This window comes from Rhinolophus ferrumequinum, chromosome X (genome assembly GCF_004115265.2).
Source record: "Rhinolophus ferrumequinum isolate MPI-CBG mRhiFer1 chromosome X, mRhiFer1_v1.p, whole genome shotgun sequence".
Classification (NCBI taxonomy): domain Eukaryota; kingdom Metazoa; phylum Chordata; class Mammalia; order Chiroptera; family Rhinolophidae; genus Rhinolophus; species Rhinolophus ferrumequinum.
Genome location: NC_046284.1, coordinates 119,930,146 through 119,936,145, shown reverse-complemented (window position 1 = coordinate 119,936,145; position 6,000 = coordinate 119,930,146). Strand labels below are relative to the sequence as shown.

General features: G+C 56.7%; 1 protein-coding gene across 1 annotated transcript in view; it reads left to right on the top strand.

The window, feature by feature from the left end:
• Positions 1-2,584: 2,584 nt before the first annotated feature.
• Positions 2,585-6,000, top strand: part of TBL1X (transducin beta like 1 X-linked) — a 179,880-nt gene continuing 176,464 nt past the window's right edge. The window contains exon 1 of the mRNA XM_033104859.1: positions 2,585-2,697. The gene's annotated coding sequence lies outside the window, so the exon portion shown is untranslated. The remainder of the gene's footprint in view (positions 2,698-6,000) is intronic.

Here is a 6,000-nt window from a genome sequence, read left to right as displayed (position 1 = left end):
TCCTGCTCTAATTTATTTCCCTCTTTCCTTGTTTTCTCCCATCTTACAGGACTGCACCCTTGCAAAATTTGCAAAACAGAGTAAAACAAAGTAGTCTAATTTACCACCTACCTACCACCATCTAGCATTTCAGAAAGAGGAATTTCGGTGATATTACGATAAACATAAGTCTGTCTCTTCCTGTCTGAGGTCTTACAAAGTCCCATGGGGGTGAGAGGGTGGGGTTCCTTTGAGTCTACGATTAAAGCACTAAGCTGCTGACTTGCAAGAAGACCGTTGGGATTATTGGGACATTATCAAACAGGCGAGGCAGATTCTGAGCTCACCTGCATTGCTAGTTACCCAAGAACAGCTGTAAAAACTGGTCACACTGGGTCATAGTTTGGAGCGAGGATTTCCATCCCTTTCCCACACTTTAAACGATTGGCATCTGCCAAGTAATCAAAACATACCAAGAGGCCTTTCACCAAGCTCAGTTTGGAATTTCCAAGCGGCTAAAGACAGGCAGAGCCGGTAAGCCAGACAGGGCCAGTTTGGCTGCGCGGTTACTCGAGAGACTGCGGTAGCCGAGGGCCGCGTCCGGGTAAAGCCGAAAGCTGTAATGATGTCAACTTGTTATTTACTTTCCAAATCTGAATGACTGAGCCAGGCGAAAGGAGAATCAATCAACCACAATGTGACCCTACAGGCGGAAAAAACGCCGCGCTACCCTCAGCAGGCGGTGGGGGAGGGGAAGCACGTGTAACCGGGGCAGGGTTGCATCATGAGCTCGCTCGGGTTTTCTATTGCACCCTCGGTTTTTCGATTGCATGTAATACCTCTCAGCATCAGCCCGCACAAGCCCAGGGAGTCCGGGAGCAACGAAGGGCAGGCTCGAGGGAAGGCCCCACCACGTCCTTTTGGGGGTGGTCTTGAATGGCAACTGATACGTAATAAGACACAATCTATTCTGCTGATTCACAATTATGGAGACTGTGTAAGTGTGGATTTTTTATTGACGTGCTCTATAATAATGGTGTAGCAACAGTCGTTTTACATCATTGACCTTTTACAGCAATATATGGCAGGGTAAATCTTAGGTCCGCCTTTCTGATGGAGGACCAGCCCCTTAAAAGCTCACCTCCGGCCCCCTTCCCTCGGCCACCAGAACAACAAATGGTCCAGTGTCCCAGAAAAGAGCAAGTGAGGTTACACTTTAAAATGCTGAGTGTACTGGGCTCTTAGCGGGAAGCTCAGTGTACACCAAAGGGAGGGGCACACTTATTTTAAAATATTCAACAAAGCAGACACTGAAGGTGCTTGGGGTGGGCGCGGGTATCTATTTCATTGAATTAAGGCCGCGTGGGGTGGGTAGTGGTCACCGAAGTGGAGGGGAGGAAGGGACGCTGGGGATTGGGGGGCACCAGGGCTGGGCCAAGCAAGCCATTGCAACATAAAACACTTTGGAAATGCCCGAGGGAGGTCTGAAGCCTGCTTGTGGGGGTGGGGATAAGGATGGGAGGAGGTTCCCCCCAACTCCCGGAACCCCCACACCCCAGCTCCTGGCCTCCACCTCCGTGTGTCTGAGTTTCTTTCTCCCCACGCGTTTCTGGCCCTTCCCTGTAGCTGTTTTTGCAAAGGTTGAGGGCTCCACCTGAGCCCCCACCTTTTGGGGAGGGGGAGAGAACACTGGGGTGTCCTCTAAGCCGCGGATTTTGAGGGACATGCCCCCTGGGGCAGGTTACAAGGGTTCTGTTAGGGCAACTGGGCGGTTTCTTTTTTGCGGTGGGGGAGGGTAACACTCTAGCACCGGCCCGGGTTCCTTTCCCCTATGGAGAAACCTCGGGGGTGGTGGCCCCGGTTACGGTCCCCGCCACCCCGACAGTGGGGTAAAGACTGAGGTTTGGGACTGGGTGGGGGTAGACCGCGTTCCCTTCCTCCCTATGGAGGCCACGGGGAAAGGACTGGGTTCAGAGCTTGTAGGGAAAGGCCCGGTTTCCCCTCACCCACCCTAGGCGTGGGGGCAGGGGAAGCTTGGGGTGAGGGACGTTGCAGGGTCGCAGGTTCCCCCACCGTGGAGGAGGGGCTGGATTGGGACGCGGGTCCTCCCTAGAGGCCGCGGGGGAGGGGCAGTTCTGGGGCGCGGACTCTCACCCTCGCCGCCGTGGGGGAGGGGCTGGCCCGGCGTCCCTACCCCCAGTGGGGGAGGGTCTGGTTTGGGACGCGGTCCCCCAGGGCGCAGGGGAGGGGCCGGAGGGGACGCGGGTGCCCCTCCCCCGGTGTGGGGGGCTGGGGGAGGGGCGGGCCGGGGCGGCGGAGGCGGCCCCCCTGGCAGTCCTCCCGGCCGGGGTCGGCGCTCTGGCGGCGGCCGCTCCCCCCTGAGGTCACTGCCCGTGCCGGTCCCTCCCGCCGTCCCGCCCTCTGCCGCCGCCGCCGCTCCCGCCTCGGCCCCCCCACTCTCCGCGCTCGGGAGCCGAGAGCCGCCAGCGCCCCCGCCCCGCCCCGCCGCCGCAGCGCCCTCGGCCGCCATTCGGCACCGAAACTTTCCAGCGCCCGCGCCTCACGGGACTCGGCGGGGCGGGGGCGGCCCGGGGGCGGCGCGAGGCTGCTCCGGGGCGCCGGGCCCTCCTCGGCCGCGGCTCGGCCCGGCTCGGCGACGGCCGGCCGGAGGGAGGCTCGGCGCGGCGGCGCCCCACAAGTTGCCCTGCCCGCGGCGAGGTGAGTGCGCGGGGCCCGGCCGGCGGGCGCGGGGCGGGGGGGCGCAAACTTCTCCGGCGGGGGTGGGCCTGGCCGGCGGCTCGGGGCGCCCGCACGCTCCGCCCGCAGCCGGAGCTCTGGAGGGGCAGGTCCCCAACTGTCCCCGGGGCTCGGGTTGGGGTGCGGCGCGCTCCCTGCAGGCTGAACAATACCCCGAGGGGGCCGCTCCCCAAAGTGCCGGCGCGTGGGGGGGCTTCTTTGTTTTGGGGAGTGGGAGGCGGCCGGTAAGTTTGGGGAGGCGCTCCATTTGCCCCCGGGTCCCCTTTGTCTGCCGCCCCTGGGGCTGGTGGGCGAAGCTGCGGCGCCGCGGGCTCCCCCGTGGGGGAGGGGAGCCCCATTCATCCCGGGCTCCGGCCGGCCCGCCCCGGACCGGGTGGCCGCGCGGCGGCGCGCCGTGGAGTGAGTGCCGGGCGAGGCCCCGCGGCTGCTCTGTTTCCGAGGCGCAGAAACTGTCAAGGAAGTCAGAACCCCCCCACCCCCCGGCCCGAGCGAGAGGACCTGGCTGGGGGCGACTTCGGTGTGTGGGGGTCGCCCCTGGTGTGGCGGGGTCTGCAAAGCGCGGCCTGGGGAGGGTGCAGACCTGTTGCTCCCGGGCTAGGGGGAGGGGTGACCCCAGATTCGCGTCCCGGGCCCTGCTCCCGGAGGGACTTTCCCCACTGGGGACCCGTCCTCGGAACCGGGTGGGGGTGCGTCTTCGGGTGTCGGTGGCTGCCGGGCATGTGACAATTGGGGGTCACTAGAAGCCAGCCCGCGATGGGTTGGGGCCTGGACTTCGCGTGCGTCGCCCGTGCGCGGTCAGGCCCGGGCCGGGGCTCGCTCCTCGCTTGGCCTGGGGTTTTCCCGCACAACTGCATGGCAAATTCCAGAAAGTTAGAGTCGGAGGTCATGTTGTGGATCATACCCCCCAAAAAACAACAACAACAACAACAACAAAACCCCCACCCACCCAGCCCCTATCGCATCTGCAGCTGTCTCTGCTTTGCATTGTCACATGTGGCTTGACCTGACTTCTGGATGTTTTTCTCTCCTGACGCGCCGCCCAAGTCCCTGGTTTAACCTGGAAGCGCAGGGGCGGGACTCCAAACCTGGAGGGAGGGGGACGCCCTGCTGAGGTCCCCAGCGGTGGCTTGGGGTACAAATGGCTCTGGACGATTTTAGGAAAAGTTTAGAATTAGTCATTCCTAGAAAAGATGCTTTTAGGGGGAAAAAAAATGTTGGAGTATGGAACAATTACGACGTTAAGATGACGCTTTTATTTTAAAGGACGCTATGTGTCAAATGTGCTGCAGATTTTGATGGAAAACCACCCAGCTGGGTAAATAATCCAGGGATAAAAGTTGAAGTTCGTCACTTGAGCCACTTATTAAAATAGCCCCTCAAGGGGATTCCAGCTCTTCCGTGTACACACACCTGTGGGACAGAAATGGGGATTTTTGGTGGTTTATTTGGTGGTGTACATTTGCCCCTTCAGTGGGCTAGTGATGTTTTCCTCTGCCAGTAGTTTTAAAGAAGAAACTGTTTGCAAAATAACAACAATAATAATGATCACCGTATTATTGAAGATGCCCAAAAGTGAATGTTTCAAAATCTGGGGTGCTTTCACCAGTTGTATCCGTAGCATGATTTTGTACAACAGTATCTTAGTAAGGAGGTACCTCCCCTTTTTTAGTGATGGATAAACATTTATTCAAAAATGTACCCAGATAAGATACTCTGCTAGGCCCAGAGGGACACCAGGAGCAAGGTGGGCCCCCTTAGGGGACAGTGGGACGTGGGAAGGGGCCACTCGCCAAGAGCAGCGCACGTGTCTGCGAATCCTCTAGGATTGACTCTTGTGCTTTTATCCAGGGCTCGGTCAGTCCAGGAACTATCAACACCCCCATTTAAATGTCACACGTGGATCCCTAAATCTGCCAAACCCCACCCTTCCTGAAAGGTTGGGCGTCTTGGGTAAGGAGAATGTTTGGTGTCTTTCTGGGCCTGGACCCCCATCTGTATCTCTGGGAGCTTCAGCGTTCCGTTTGTGTGATGACATCATGAGTCTGCCTCCTGTTAGGAGACTTTCAATGGGCTTTGTGGCCCCCACAGTGGTGAATAGGGTCCTGGAGTCCAACTGCATCATGACCAGTGACATTTGGCTATCCCTGTGTGATTTGAACGAGTCCACCCTGTTCCTGCTCCACCGTGGCTCTGGAAGTCCTGCACCTTGCTGAGCGTTACTTTTCTGTGTGTAAAAATACAAAGGAGAACTGAAATCGCTGTACTCACTAGGCAGTGTGAGGACGGGAAGAGAATGTATGTGAACTGGAATGGAAAGCGGCCTGTAAATGTTAGCTGTTGGTCTTGGTGCAAAGAGAACAGTTGTCTTTATGCGACTTGAATGCCATGCCCCAAGGAATTCCCGGGCCTAACTCTATACTAGCAAGTTCCATGCCACAGCATAGGACGCTGAAAGATGTTAAGTAACTTGGCAATACATAGTCGTGGAGGGAGGGTTGTCTGATTCCCAAAGCCCAGCTCGTAAGCTTGGCCTTTTTTTGTTTTGCCTTCCTGACTACCTAGGGTGAATTTTCCCATTTGGAGAAAAAAGCTGTTTAAATTACGAGTCTACACACACACACACACACACACTCACAAACGAGAATCTACATTGAAATCTGTGTATACGTATAAACATCTCTCAATAGAATCAGGAACCGTCTGTTTTCCTCTCTAGCTGTGTTGTCCAATGTGGCGGCCACCAGTCACGTGTGCATAATGAGGGTCGATTAGAATTCAATGAAAGGAACGGCTCTGTCCCTTTTGGTCATTCTAGCCTCAATTCATGTACTCAGTGGATGCCTGTGGCTAGTGGCCACCATATTGGATAGCACAGAACTTCCAGAAACTGCTGTGTGAGGGTCCTACTTTGTAGTTATTACAATGGCAATAAAACAAGAGAGTCAGTGTGCTTTTCGTGAGGGGAGAGGAGAAATCGTTTGAAATAAGTCACAGGTATATTTTTTTAAAAGAGAGAGACCCATTTCAGCCAGCAATTGACCCAGGGAAGTGATTTCAGTGAATGGATTCTTCACCTGAAATTGACAGCTATGGGTTTTAGATTGAGGGGCTTCGGATCAGTTTTGAATCAGAAAACCAGAACGCGAGCTAGCGTCTGAACGTTTAACCTCGGGCAAGGAATTCAACGTTTCCGTGCCTCAGTTTTCCCATCTGAAAAAATAGCATCAGTCCCCATGTGCCTGCCTAAGCGGCTGGTGGTGAATA